At 43.0% G+C, this 13,686-nt stretch overlaps 1 long non-coding RNA gene across 1 annotated transcript in view; it reads right to left on the reverse strand.

Moving 5' to 3' along the window:
- Positions 1-9,053: 9,053 nt before the first annotated feature.
- The window catches only part of LOC138778298 (uncharacterized), a 51,817-nt gene continuing 47,184 nt past the window's right edge, over positions 9,054-13,686 (reverse strand). The window contains exon 3 of the long non-coding RNA XR_011360887.1: positions 9,054-9,259. This is a non-coding gene — a long non-coding RNA (uncharacterized lncRNA). The remainder of the gene's footprint in view (positions 9,260-13,686) is intronic.

A 13,686-nucleotide genomic window follows, 5' to 3' on the forward strand; every position in this document is an offset into this window, starting at 1 on the left:
CTTTTGGGGGGCAATACAATACTTTAATAAAACTTTTCGCCAGACTTCTCCTTTAACATTGGGTGAATATAATGGGCACACAGAATAATAAATATGAAATAGCTTTAAATACTGCATATGAGATGCATATTTCAAAATGGGTCATATGTAGGGTCCTATGGTAAAAATACATATACTGATATACATTTTTAAGGGATCTAGCTCAGTTGCATGGTGCGGTGGTCCACGCCATTCCATCCAAAATGTTGGATATTGGTGGTGGGGGTCTGTTAAACACGCTGCTAAGCGCAGTGTGAAAAGAGGCCAATTGCTGCCAGCTTGTTTGACTGGAGTCATTTTGAAGTGATTTTTAAGTTACCTAATCCATTCCTATTGACAGTGATTTTTGTAGCAGTGAAATATAAACAGTCTAGGTGCAGATGTAGTCTAAACAGATAAAATAGAATTATCCCATGCTCTGGGGCACAGATGTGCTACACAGCTCCTGTCGTATGCCTGGACAAGTGGTTCTAATTGTAGAAGAGTCACCGCTTACATGTAAATAAATGACAGGCTGTCTGCTTCTGTTCTACAACTCAGCTCACTATCTACTATGACACATTGGTTCACATAAAAGAGTTAATACTTTGAACCTGATTGATTCGTGCACTTCACACCCTTAGCGTGATGCTGATACTACTATGTAGCACGCGTGTGACCTCCGACACTTCATCTGCATGTGTGTGTATGTGTGTGTGAGTGTGACAGGCATAGCGTGCGAGTCTGTGGATATCAGAGAATCTGCAACCAGAAAAAGGGTGGAGCAAGGTTTAGGAAAACATGATCTTGCTACACCCTGAAAAACAGCTTTCTGTCATTCACAGCTCCTTGCATGCAAGGAGGGACACTAAGATAAACAGCTGGGAAATCACACACTTCCGACACAACGGCTGTTCCTGTGCTAAAGTGTCACATAGCTGCTGCTGTCTACCAAATTGTTTAGCATTACAGGTGGCAGACTGGTCACAGAGGGTCATCAAGGCCTTTCTAAGCTAACCAAAGGGGAAATCTGCTCATTGGACATGTTTCAGTTGACTGCAACTTTTGCTCAATGCAACCCTTTGGTATTGAAACTTTGCTATATAGTAGACAATGGAAATTGACACAGTCACACAGTAGTAGAGTGGTAGAAAGGCTTCAGAGCTACAACACTACTGCATGGTCAAAACTTTATGCCAATACAACTGGGTTTGATCACAATACAGAGTCATTTATTTATTTATTTATTTTTTCATTCATAAATGGTTCAAGGAAATATCCCTATTGATGTTTTACACGTTTTATGCCATTTTCTGCCCAATGACATCATTTAAAGGGACTAAGGGAACTAGCGATAGTCCATGAAATGTTAGATTTTGTCTGGCCTATTCCAGTCTCTATTGACTGGATGAGGTAATCTGGATGACCCCCCCCAAAAAAAGACCTTCTGATACTGCTGGTCATTAGTGGTCCCAGCAATACCTAGAATAGGGTTGGACTACACGGCCAAAAAGGTTAGGCGGACACAACCAAAAATCCCCATGTTGCACTACATGACTCCTGCTGCATTGCAGTAAATGTGAGTAATTACTGATTAATTGTGACCGAACAATAAGCAGAAATCTGTCCAGGATGTATTTCTGGTTATGGCCACCTGTAGGTTTCAATGTAAACCCTTTGGGAGACATTTATTATGGTGCGGAGTTGCCATTTTTTTGGCATAGAGGGGCCAGATGTGAATAAAGTTATTTGCACACTCTTGTTCTGCGAATACATTTTTGCATTTGACCCCTCTATGCCGTTGCCCCAGAGGGGTCCGCTCAACTTAACATTTTTCATACTGAAAATGTTAAAGAAACCTACGCCAGCTCTGAACTGGTGTAGGTTTTACTATGTGCGCACACTGGTATTGGAATTTATGTAGAGGCATTGCGCCTCTACATGAATATGTGGAGCATCGGAGCTGCGGGGACATTTTTAGGCTATGTCTACACAGTGTAAAAGTACTGCCGTTATTGCCATCGGCAACAACGGATGTTCTTTGTGCGCTGTGAGACACTGCCTTATTTCCTATGGGATCCCGGCCGGAGCATATACACATGGTATACGCTCTGGCTGGGATCCCATGCGACGCCGCAAAGAACTGACATGTCACTTTTCTGTGGCCCCAATTCAGTGAATTGCGGCCGTAGAAACCCATGTCAGGGATGATCTTTGCAGAGACCGGGCGTTCCGTGAACCGGCCGGGTCACGGAACGGCTGGTCCAATACGTAGTGTGAACATAGCCTTAATCCCTGCGCAATTCTAAAGGGGCCATTAAGCCCTAGCCTAAAACCTGCATGATGTCAAAAGAGCAACAGTATGGAGAAGGCTGCTTTTGTTGGAAAAGACCTAGGTTGGCTTGTCCACTAGGTGAAGTTTTTGCATGTATGAAGCCTTAAGGCCCTTTTAGTCAGGCCGATATAGGGCTGTCTACAGAAGCAAACGAGTGACAATCAACATTTACATTGTACAAACAATCGAGTGACTGGGTCGCACAAACTATCTCTGTATCGTTCGTGCTGTTATTTAAATACATTGCTATAGGCCTAAAATCCCCTGTTTATAAAAGGAAATGTGCGGCCGCTATACAATGATTTATAGGCCTGCACAAAAGATGCGATCAACTGACCAGCAGGCGTTTTTCAGCTCCTTGGCACACCACAATACTGACTGAAATATACGTAGTGTGAACCCAGCCTGAGGGTCCATTTACACGGAAAGATTATCTGACAGATTATCTGCCAAAAATTTGAAGCAAAAGCCAGAAACAGACTATAAACAGAGATCAGGTCATAAATGAAAGCCTGAGATTTTTCCTCTTTTCAAATCCGTTTCTGGCTTTGGCTTCAAATCTTTGGCAGATAATCTGTCAGATAATCTTTCTGTGTAAATGGACTCTTATGCTAAGTTTAATCGAGGCGATTATTGGCCCGATCGTACGATTAACGATTTCAAAGTAACGATTTTTTTATAATGATCAGCGTTTAGACGGTACGATATATTGTACAGAAAAATCGTTTTGCGATTGTTTTGCGATCGCGCGCCAGCAGCCCAGCCCGCTCCCCCGCAGCCCCCTGCGCCGCCCCGATCGCCACCCCGGCCGCTCCGATCGCCCCCCGCCGCTGCTCCGATCGCCCCCCCCCCCGGCCGCCACTACGATGGGCCCCCCCCCCCCCGCCGCCGCTCCGATCGCCCATTTGAAATTCCTGGCTCATCTCTTCAGCCAATCAATGCGCTGAAGAGGGGAGCCGGGGATGTCGGAAGACCTGCTGCACGGAGCAGGTAATGTATGCTCTTGGACGCGGCAGTGGGGGCGATTGGAGCAACGGCGGCGATCGGAGCGCGGGGGGGGGGGCGGCGATCGGAGCGGCGGCGGTGGGGGTGCGATCAGAGCGGCGGCGGGGGGGGGGGGGCGATCGGAGCGGTGGCCGGGGGGCCATTGGAGCAGCGGGGGTGGCGATCGGAGCGGCGGGGGTGTTGATTGGGGCGGCGCAGGGGGCTGCGGTTGAGCGGGCTGCGGGCGGGCCGGGCTGCGGGCGCGTGATCGCAAAACGATCTCAAAACGATTTTTCCGTACGATATATCGTACCGTCTAAACGCTGATCGTTATAAAAAAAAATCGTTACTTCGAAATTGTTAATCGTACGATTGGGCCAATAATCGCCTTGTGTAAACTTAGCATTAGGGCCCTTTTACACGGAAAAATTATCTGACAGATTATCTGCCAAAGATTTAAAGCCAAAGCCAGGAATGGACTATAAACAGAGATCAGGTAATAAAGGAAAGCCTGAGATTTCTCCTCTTTTCAAATCCATTCCTGGTTTTGGCTTCAAATCTTTGGCAGATAATCTGTCAAATAATCTTTCCGTGTAAAAGGGCCCTTATGGTGCGTTTACACAGACAGATTTATCTGACAGATCTTTGAAGCCAAAACCAGGAACAGACTATAAACAGGGATCAGGTCATAAAGGAAAGACTGGGATCTATCCTCTTTTCAAATCCATTCCTGGCTTTGGCTTCCAAAATCTGTCAGATAAATCTTTCTGTGTAAACGCACCCTTACACAGACCAATTATCCAATTATTATTGTTGCCGGTAATTGGCCTGAGTACAAGGGCCCACACTTTATATCTGTTAGGAACCATCCCTGATTTTGCAAAGACTGCATGACAACTACACTTTTTTTGCATTGTAATCCACCGGAACATTCAGTTATTTAGAAGTGGAGGCACAGATAAGATTATTTGTTTTGTTTTATTACATCTCAAATACTGAACTTGATTGACTTAATTGTGTCAGATTATCTGATCATTTTATTTACCCTTTCATTTCCCTGTTAGCAGTTTGTGGCATCTTAGTTCATCTATATAGGTAATATGCAGGGGCTGGCTGGCAAATTTTAGCCTGGGGGCAAGCACACAGCACTGGCCCATGAGTAGCCGGCTAGCGGCCCATCCTTCAAGGACCACTCTAGGCCCTCACTTATTACGCTCCCCACATCAGTGCAGGGAAGGTAGATGCCACCCACTCCAATACTTTCTCCAGTAGCACTGTTTTCACACTTCGGATAACACATTCAGCCCTTCCAGTCATTTGTAAACAGGGAATTCCTACTGCCCGATGTGACGGGGTCGGGAATCTCTTTACTGTATAATTATATGGGACGGCTCAGCGCTGACACAAAACCATCCCATAGACTCACATTGACAAGGTGACTTCTGGCCCCTTCACACAGAGCAGTAGGAATTCCCTGTCACAAATGACCAGAAGGGAAGAAGACGTTACCCGAACTGTTTGAACATCGACGCTGGCAGAAGTACAGGTCTGGGGTGCCATCTACCGTCCCTGCACTGATGTGGGGAGGGTAATAATAAGTAAGGGCTGGAGTGCTCCTTAAAGGGAACCAATTAGCACAATTGTGATGATATGGTTTTCAGCTGCACAGTATAGATATACTATGCAGCTCCCCGAGGCTACCAGCCACTGATTATAAGATGGTGGGAAAGCTGGATGACCATAATATACTGAGCATAAAATGGTGGGAAAGCTGGGTGACCATAATATACTGAGTATAAAATGGTGGGAAAGCTGGGTGACCATAATATACTGAGTATAAAATGGTGGGAAAGCTGGCTGACCATAATATACTGAGTATAAAATGGTGGGAAAGCTGGGTGACCATATTATACTGAGTGAAAGATATTGGGGAAGCTGGGTGACCTCCATTTTACTGACTACAAGATGCTGGGAAAGCTGGGTGACCTCCAACATACTGACAACTATACAATATGCTCCAAAATACCCTACAAAATGTGTATATTGTTCTGTATGAGTGCGTATTGTTCTGTATGGGTGTATATTGCACTGTATGGTTCTGTATGGGTGTATATTGTTCTGTATGGGTGTATATTGTTCTGTATGGGTGCGTATTGTTCTGTATGTTTGTATATTGCACTGTATGGTTCTGTATGGGTGTATATTGTTCTGTATGGGTGTATATTGTTCTGTATGGGTGCGTATTGTTCTGTATAGTTCTGTATGGGTGTATATTTTTCTGTATGGGTGTATATTGTTCTGTATGGTTCTGTATGGGTGTATATTGCACTGTATTGTTCTGTATGGGTGCGTATTGTTCTGTATGGGTGTATATTGTTCTGTATGGGTGTATATTGTTCTGTATGGGTGTATATTGTTCTGTATGGGTGCGTGTTGTTCTGTATGGGTGTATATTGTTCTGTATGGGTGTATATTGCACTGTATGGTTCTGTATGGGTGTATATTTTTCTGTATGGGTGTATATTGTTCTGTATGGGTGCGTATTGTTCTGTATGTTTGTATATTGCACTGTATGGTTCTGTATGGGTGTATATTGTACTGTATGGTTCTGTATGGGTGTATATTGTTCTGTATGGGTGCGTATTGTTCTGTATAGTTCTGTATGGGTGTATATTTTTCTGTATGGGTGTATATTGTTCTGTATGGTTCTGTATGGGTGTATATTGCACTGTATTGTTCTGTATGGGTGCGTATTGTTCTGTATGGGTGTATATTGTTCTGTATGGGTGTATATTGTTCTGTATGGGTGTATATTGTTCTGTATGGGTGCGTGTTGTTCTGTATGGGTGTATATTGTTCTGTATGGGTGTATATTGCACTGTATGGTTCTGTATGGGTGTATATTTTTCTGTATGGGTGTATATTGTTCTGTATGGGTGCGTGTTGTTCTGTATGGGTGTATATTGCACTGTATGGTTCTGTATGGGTGTATATTGTTCTGTATGGGTGTATATTGTTCTGTATGGGTGCGTGTTGTTCTGTATGGGTGTATATTGTTCTGTATGGGTGCGTTTTGTTCTGTATGGTTCTGTATGACCATATATTGTTCTCTATGAGTGTGTATCATTCTGTGTGGGGGCACAGCAGTCTGAAGTGTGTGTGTGTGTGTGGGGGGGGGGGTCAAAGCAGCCTGAAGGGGGGGGGACCGCAGCCTGAAGGGGGGGCACAGCAGCCTGAAAGGGGGGGGGGAGAGGCAAAGCAGCCTGAAGGGGAGAACACAGCAGTCTGGGGGTAAGGCTCACACAGCAGCCTTAAGAGGTACATATCAACTACAGGTGCAGAGGGGCAATGCAGCATGTGGAAGAGGGTGCAGCTATAGGGGGTAAAGGGCAGCAGCTACAAGGGGTTGGGGGAACAGATGCTAGTGTGTGTTTGCCTCTGTCAGCCCAGCTCAGCAGACAGCCCTCTCCTCTCTGTCCCTACATCCCTCCTATCTACAACCGGAAGTACCTGCATTTATAGCTGCTGAGCAGAGAGCAGGACACGAGGGGGATGGTCAGGAAGCAGGAGCCTGTAGCTGGAGGTTAGCAGCCAGCCTCCTCCTCTCCACACTGTGTAATACAGGAAGTCCCGGGCCAGGAGGAACATGGGACGATCCACAGGGGGCGGGGCTTAACGGGGGCGGGGAGCAGCTTCAGCTGCCACTGGCATCACAGACCGGCCCTGCAGCACAGGCAGAGATGAGAGCGCTGGGGCGGTAAGCAGCCTCTGCACGGCCCTGTAATGTACTGGGGAAGGCCGGCCCGGGGGGCAGATGCCACCCTGCCCCCCGGCCCAGCCTGCCCCTGGTAATATGGCATGTCTACCATTTGGCTTCTGCATTTAAACAAGTTATATATGTATAGAAGACTATTGATACCTTGTAATATGCAAAACATTTTCTCCATTTTAATTAGAAAAAATTTTGCTTTTGATTTTTGTATATCTCTTCATCAAGGAAATGATTTAGAGGTCACTTTTTCCACTAGAAAACTAGATGCTGTTTTACTCCACTCTCATGGCTTTTCCGGATGTATTACCATGCATGCCAGATTTATGTAGAGACGCAATGCCTCAATATAAATCCCATGTGCACTGGAGCCCCACCGCGTGTGCACGCAGTGAAACCTACGCCAGCTCAACAATTTTCAGCTGGAAAAATTAAATGGGGTAAACACACCCCCATTATGCCCCTCTGGCACCACATAATAAATGGAAGTGTTCTTTTCTGGCACTGTAATGCCCAACTGAGTACTATCCACTATATGTGATGAAATTGCAGTTTTGTAAAATTGAAGTTTTGTATAAACAAATTGTGGCAGCACACAGGGGTCTATATACTACTGGGGGCAGCACACGGGTCTATATACTACTGGAGGAGCTCACAGGGGTCTTCTACTGTGGGTAGCACACAGAGGACACATATAAAACTGGGGGAGCACACAGTGGACATATATACAACTTGGGGTAGGACACAGAAGATACATATACAACCGGCGGCCGCACACGGGGTCTATATACTACTGAGAGCAGCACACAAGGGTCTATATAATACTGGGGGAGCACACAAAGGGGTCTATATACTAATGGGGAGCACACAGAGGTCTATATACTACTGGGGGCAGCACACAAGGGGTGTATATACTACTGGGGAAGCACACAGTGGTCTATATACTACTTAGGGCAGCACACAGGGGTCTATACTACATAGGGACTGCACAGAGGGGCCTTATTACTATACTGGGCACAGAGCATATCTAATTATTAAGTGGGGGCACAGGGACACCTTAAAACTATGGGGGACACAGAGTGGTGTAACTACTATATAGGGGTACAGGGGACCTAGCTACTGTATGTGTTGGAGCCTAAAATGTTTGCAGATTCTGGAGAGAAGATTCACAGCCGGGGGAGACTTCAAGGTGGCCCACGCTGGATGGAGAGAAAGAGAAAAAGTGATAGACTCTGATCACAGAAGATGCCACCTGTGAGCAACTAGATGTAACTGCACTCTGTTATAGGGTTGTAGTGATAGTGGTCATGGTGTGGCGGTATTATTCAATGGTATCATTGGTGATATTTTTCGGTTAGGCAATATGTAATCACTGTATGGTGGTAAGAATTTATAAGATAACTACCGACTGTACTGGGGCTCGTAATACAGTGTGGGGGCATATTCAGGGCATTATACTGTCTATGGAGCACCGATTCTGATAACAATGGGTTTGGGGGGGGGGGGGGAGCATTTGCCTTCTCTGCCTAGGCCACCAAAACTCCTTGAATGCCACTCATTTTAAACCCTGTGTCCCTAAAGTATCTAAAATGCATAATAAATGTGGAGAAATGTCCTGTGGGCTACATTTTGAACATAATTCTGGCAGAGATACACTAGTACAACTACGCAATTAAATGTTCTTGGGCATCCTGAATAATTCATTGTCCGGTACTCTTATTCTACAGGGGAGTCTGGCTTTGACTCCCACTTCACATACTTTTTAGGGGTAAAATCAGCACCACTAACTAGTGTCCATATTGCTGTAGAAAGAGAATGAAGCTAACTAGCGGATACCTCTATTGCACACTTGTAATTGTATGTTGCAAAGTATTTATTAGGTATTTATAGAATAGTTAAACAGTCCTTATTAAATTCCTACTAATAAAGCTATGTTGTAAAGCCTATATCATACAGCGGGAATATAATAGTAATGCTGGTGCTGTGACCTGGTTACCGCTCTAGCTATCAGACTGCTTGTCTACTGAAACCACAGCCATGAGTTTCATGCTTTCAGGCCAAGAAACTGTTTCTGGCGGTCGCCATAGAGACCAGTAAATGATGTACTGCCACATGTCAATCATCTAATCCACATCTCCGGCCATCAGTTGTCGCTGTAACAAAAGAATTGTCATTATGAGGATTTAAAGGCTGGAGAAGTATGCAGTATGAAATGTACACGCTTCTAGGAAAGTATTCACAACTAAACCTCCCTGGTAGAACCACTCTTTATGCACACACGTAAGCGTTTTTATCTGAACATCACGTACAGCTATAAGACAAGCTCACAGAGTTGCCAAAACTTAAGAGCATTTCTTAAGGAAGAAGACAAAAACGAATATAAGCAAGCTGTCATCTGGGCCATTAATTACTAACATTTATAGACCACTAGGCCTGCTGGGTATATAGACTTCATGTGCAGAAAGGAAGTGGGAGTATGAAGGGAAACAAGTCATTTCCTCTTTAGAGGTAGAAAAAAAAATGTCAAAAAAGAATACAGATTTGTAAATTACTTCTGTTTTAAAAAAAATCTTCCAGTACTTATGAGCTGCAGTATATCCTGCAGAAAGTGGTGTCTTCTTTTCAGTCTGACACTGTGCTCTCTTCTGCCATCTGTGGCCATGACAGGAACTATCCAGAGCAGTAACCAATCCCCATAAAAAAACCTCTACTGCTAACTCTTCCAAATCCCCCACCCCTACCCCTTTACAGGCCTACTTTTATTTGTAAACTCAATGTGTAAAAGTAACATAGTTGAGTATTTATATTTTTTTAATATTTGACGTATATTTATGTTACAATTTTGTATTTTCATTTTCGATCTATCTTACAACATCTTCTATTGTTATAACACAAAAAATTAAATATTTTAAAAAAGAAAGAAAACTTCTACTGCTCTGGACAGTTCCTGACATGGACAGAGGTAGCAGCAGAGAGTACCATGTCAAACTGGGAAGAGTACATCACTTACTACAGGACATACAGCAGCTGATAAGTAATAAACGACTGGCGAATCACGGCACTTGTGGTGGATGGCCAACTATCACTGACATTCAGGCCCTCCTGCGGATGACACATCCAACTGCAGGAACGCTATGCAGATTTGGACGTGCCAGTACGTCCATATGCAGAAAAGGGGTTAAACACTTTCTTTTACCTCTTAGGGACATATGCCATACCCGTACATCATATGTCCCCAAGAGGTTTTCAGAGGGGGGCCGCGCCGCAACCCCGCTCTGAACTGCCGCGATCCTGACTGCTATCTGAAGCATGGGACCGCGGCTATTAGCGGGAGCAGCCGATCGCCACTCCCACTAATTAACAATGTTAAATGCAACTGTCAAACATGACAGCTGCATCTAACAGTGTTAAATGCAGCCCATCCCTGGTGTCTAGTGGCGGGATTTCCCCCCCGCGATGCGATCGCAGAGGGGGGATCCCTTGGTCTTACCAGGCTGGGCCTCAGTGACATAATGACGCTGATCCCAACTCAGTACTCTATTAAAATGACACCTCAATCAGCCCCATAGACCAAAGGATAAAAGGGCTATAAGCCTGGGAATGGAGCGATTTTAGGGAAGGTTTTTTTGCTGTAGAAGGTTAAATCTTTTAAAAGCCATCAAATAATATAAAAGTTATGCAAGTCGCATATCATTTTAATTGTACCGACTTGAGGAACATATATAACATGTTAGTTTTTCCATAGGACAAACGCTGTAAAAATGAAAAAAAAAAAACAAAGAAAAAGAATTGCATTTTTTTATTCACTGCGCATATAATATTTTTCTGGTTTCGCAGCATAATTTATGCAAAAATTAGGCCAGCCATTGGAAAGTTCAATTAGTAACACAAAAAATAAGAGCTCATGTGGGTTTCTAGGTGAAAAAATGCAAGTGCTATGGCCTTTTAAACACAAGAAGGAAAAAACGAAAATTGGCTCCGTCCTTAAGATGTTAAACTTTACATATAGTTTTTTTAATATGATTATTTGGATCAACCTGACACATCTGTTATGCATAATGCTGGTTTCACACTGCATTGTTCCATCCATTTTACTGTTTCCATATCAGTTTGTGTAATTTTTGTGTATGTAAAAAGAAATTGATCCCTTTTTTTTTTATAATGTACAGTAAGTCAATGGAAAATGGATTCTGCAGTATGGCATATGGATTCTGCATCCGTTTTTACCATATGTTTTGGCATACATTTTTTTCCTGTTAACCTATATGGTAAATACAATGTGAACCAAGCCTAAAATGAAATGTAACCACTGATACTAGATGATATTTCACACACTACAGCCATAGATCCATTCGAACATCAGCTGTGTAGTAAAATGGATTAAGGGAGAAGGGTTCTCTTATTGTAATTAACTGCTATGGAATCATAAAGGAGTGGGTGGATCCTCTGGGTGCAGAGAGAAGCCTTCAAAAATATCTGCGCTTATTATGGCTTATTATTATCACAGTCCCTGAACCTCATGTTCATCAACCTCTATCCTGTAACTTATTGTACATATTTTGTAGGAATTTGGTGGAAACTGTTTTACTGCTTCAAAAGCACAGCAACCCATTGGTTTAGAAACAAAGGAAAATAATGTTCTCTTTATAAAAATTAAATATTAATTAGGAGAAACTTTATAGCTCCCATGCAGCAACCGAAGTAAAGCAGGTGGGGACAACAAAAGGGTGAATTTAGTTTCCTTATTTTCCTGAGCCAATGGCTGTAGTCCCACCTGTCCGCCTCTGATGGCAGCCTGGTCTTAGCTGGTCTTAGCTTAGCAGGTCTTAGCTGAGCAGGTAAGAAATTAGCCCTATGAAAAGCAAAGGAACAGATTTAAAAAACTGTCTTTGTTGCCCACAGTAACTTTCTAAGGTTGCTAAGAGTGAGGGCTTTTTTTTCTTTTCATAGATCTATTTGTGACAACAGGGGGATAAGGCAGCTGCATCCTTATTAGTTACATAGTGTGGTTGAAAAAAAGACAGTATGGTTGAAAATGTCCATCAAATGTAACCAAGGAAGGGATAGATGAGGGGAAGGGAGACGGTTCTATACATAAGCATTAATGTTATTTTGGTCTAAGAACTTGTCTAAGCCTGTTTTGAAGTGCTTCATTGTTTTTGCAGATCCTGTGGTAGACTGCTCCACAGATTCACAGCTCTCATGGTAAAGAAGACTTGTCGCCTCCGGAGATTGAACCTTTTTTTCTCCAGGTGGAGGCAATGCCCCCTTGTCCTATGGGGGGTTTTACCTGGAACATCTTTTCCCCATATTTCTTGTAGGGGTCATTTATATATTAAAATAAATAAATCATAGCTCCCCTTAAACGTCCCTTCTCCAGACTAAACAAAAGTAATTATTTTAATGTATCCTCATAACTAATGCTGCGTTTACACGGAACGATTATCGTTCAAAATGTCGCAATTAACGATTGAATTTGAGCGATAATCGTACCGTGTAATCACAGCAAACGATCAAGCGACGAGTGAGAAATCGTTCATGGAAGGGGTTCAGCTCAGAATTTCCACCCTGAAGACCTACAGAAAGGACACCTATTAAAGTACCACAGCCTTAAAAGTTCTTAAAAATAAAGTGTCTCATTCAACCCAAAATTACAGAAGCTGCCTTGTGTTCTTAAAAAAAAAAACTAAAGTAGAAAAAGTATGGAATTTAAAACACAAGAAAAGTTTACTTTACTGAAAGAGTAGTAGATGCTTGTAACAAACTTCCAGCTGATGTGGTTGGTAAATCTACAATAACAGAAAGTAGACAGTTCTTGCATAAACATATATCTATCCTAAAATAATAAGAAGGGTTATACTAAAAGGGCAGACTGGAGGGACCCAGTGGTCTTTTTCTGTCTCTGATCTTATATGTTTCTATGAAAATTGAGAGAAGAAATGCACATAGATTTAGAATAGTCAGGTTTAATTGTGATAATGTATGCTTATATATAGTGAGTAATAATAAACTTTATTGGAGAATAATAACAGTGCAGATTAGATATAGTATTATATGTGACAGTGTGTAATAAAAGAATGATCTGTTGCAGAACTGGATTCATAAGAGTCATTTTGTATTCCTTGGAATTTTCCTGGATGAGAGTTGTCACGCTACTTAAGACGATGTCTTCCCTTCCTGATACCTCTAGAAGTATATGGAATAATAGATGCCAAATAAGTCAGCTTAAGACTATGTTCACACTCGATTTCGATTGAACGGCTGTCATTTAATGATAAATAATGGCCATTATTTTATAACAATGGACGTTATTATACGGCCAGTGTTATAAAATAACAGCTGTTGATGTTGTTAAATAATGGCTGTCTATTTAAAACAGGCATCATTTTGATGGTGTGTGGACATAGCCTAAAGGGAAAGTGTCATGAGAATATGACCTATTGTTTAAACCCTAAATTTGGATGATCACTGGTGGAGGGGGTATGGGGTGGCTGCAGCATTTAGTCTATAGCCATTATTAGTGGGTCTCAGCAGAGATGGGCATGTGGTGGTCAGGGGGTTAGGGCCTCTGCTGAGACCC

The sequence above is a fragment of the Dendropsophus ebraccatus genome, chromosome 1, assembly GCF_027789765.1.
Source record: "Dendropsophus ebraccatus isolate aDenEbr1 chromosome 1, aDenEbr1.pat, whole genome shotgun sequence".
NCBI classification, from domain to species: Eukaryota; Metazoa; Chordata; class Amphibia; order Anura; family Hylidae; genus Dendropsophus; species Dendropsophus ebraccatus.